The sequence below is a fragment of the Psammomys obesus genome, unplaced genomic scaffold (genome assembly GCF_907164565.1).
Source record: "Psammomys obesus unplaced genomic scaffold, mPsaObe1.curated_primary_1811, whole genome shotgun sequence".
Classification (NCBI taxonomy): domain Eukaryota; kingdom Metazoa; phylum Chordata; class Mammalia; order Rodentia; family Muridae; genus Psammomys; species Psammomys obesus.
In genome coordinates, this window is record NW_026588291.1 from 1 (window position 1) to 2,167 (window position 2,167).

Sequence of the window (2,167 nt, forward strand, 5' to 3'; positions counted from 1 at the left end):
AGTATCCCAATGCATGGCCAGTTCTACCTCTTTGTTACTGTTCATGTTCATCTGTTAACCTCATTGTCATGCTGGTGAGTGGCCTGTCATTTGCTTTCTTCTTCCCAGCAAACCTCTCTCACTCAGAAGTTCTGTCCTTCATTTTGTGCTCTGCTATCACTTATTAGCTCTTTCTTATTTCCAATAAATAAGTAAGGAAGGACAAATGTTTACAAAATATAGGACAGGTGATCAGCTGTAGAACTAACAATACTATGATTTCATCAGTACTGAACTGATTGCTGGCTCAACAGTTAGCATTCACATATACTGGCATACTTTCACACAATATACACCATCATCAATTAACTGGTTTTTCACCTTCATTAGGAATTCTCACAAAATCACACTGCAAAAAATGTAATTTTAGGTATATACAAATTATTCTTTTACTCAGTTATCTTTACATATTTAGTATGGCTCACAGTATGGGGAAAGTTATTGATCTAGTCATTCTGTTAAAGCTCTGAGGTATTGCAGTTTTCTACAAATATGTGGTAAAACATCTTATAGAAGAAAGTATATAATAAATGTGAGCCAGGTAACAAATATTTTTACCATCACATTTATTTTCAAATATGCAAAACAACCCATAGAGAAGGAGAACACCGTGAATATGAAAATAATGATGAAAACTCAAAATGTAATTCTTCTTTACCTTTAATTCAAATCGCAAAATTATGTGGCAAAAACATCCGTTAGTGTAATGAATGTGGAAAAGCTGTCATATGTGCCAATTATCTTTGCAGGTATGAAAACAATCATTGTGCCGACAAACTCCCTGAAGATACTCAATATGAAGTCTTTACACATCACAGTAGTCCCCACACATGTAAAAGTATGCATACTGGTGTGGATAACTATGAATGTAGCCAATATGGTAATGCCTTTGCACAGAAAAGTCATGTCCTAAGACTCAAAAGGATACATAGAGTAGAGAGCCCTCATGAATGTAACCGATGTGGTAAAGCCTATGCAACTAACAGTGATCTCCTAAGACATAAAGGAACTCACACTGGAGAAAAACTTTATGAATGTAATCAATGTGGTAAAGCTTTTGTACGTAACAGTCATCTCCTAATACATAAAAGAACTCACACTGGAGAGAAACCTTATGAATGTAACCAATGTGGTAAAGCCTTTGCAACGAACAGTCATCTCCTAGTTCATAAAAGAACTCACACTGGAGAGAAACCTTATGAATGTAATCAATGTGGTAAAGCCTTTGCATGTAACAGTAGTCTCCAAAAACATAAAAGAACTCACACAGGAGAGAAACCTTATGGATGTAACCAATGTGGTAAAGCCTTTGCACAGAACAGTCATCTCCTAATACATAAAAGAACTCACACTGGAGAGAAACCTTATGAATGTAACCATTGTGGTAAAGCCTTTGCATGTAACAGCATTCTCCAGAAACACAAAAGAATTCACACTGGAGAGAAACCATATGAATGTAACGAGTGTGGTATAGCCTTTTCACAGAACAGTCATCTCCTAATACATAAAAGAACTCACACTGGAGAGAAACCTTATGAATGTAACCAATGTGGTAAAGCCTTTTCACAGAACAGTAGTCTCCAAAAACATAAAAGAACTCACACTGGAGAAAAACCTTATGAATGTATCCAATGTAATAAAGCCTTTTTACAGAACAGTCATCTCCTAATACATAAAAGAACTCACACTGGCGAGAAACCTTATGAATGTAACCGATGTGGTAAAGCCTTTGCATGTAAGAGTAGTCTTTTAGTACATGAACAAACTCACACTGGAGAGAAACCTTATGAATGTAACCAATGTGGTAAAACCTTTTCACAGAACAGTCAACTCTTAATACATAAAAGAACTCACACTGGAGAGAAACCTTATGAATGTAATCAATGTGGTAAAGCTTTTGTACGTAACAGTCATCTCCTGATACATAAAAGAACTCACACTGGAGAGAAACCGTATGAATGTAACCAATGTGGTAAAGCCTTTGAACGGAACAGTAATCTCCTAGTACATAAAAGAACTCACACTGGAGAAAAACCTTATGAATGTAACCAATGTGGTAAAGCCTTTGCATGTAACAGTAGTCTCCAAAAACATAAAAGAACTCACACTGGAGAGAAACCTTATGAAT

The 2,167-nt window shown here is 35.9% G+C and overlaps 1 pseudogene; it reads left to right on the plus strand.

Annotated features, from left to right (window-relative positions):
- The first annotated feature begins 788 nt into the window (after positions 1 to 788).
- LOC129674235 (zinc finger protein 658B-like) overlaps positions 789 to 2,167 on the plus strand; it is a 1,758-nt pseudogene continuing 379 nt past the window's right edge.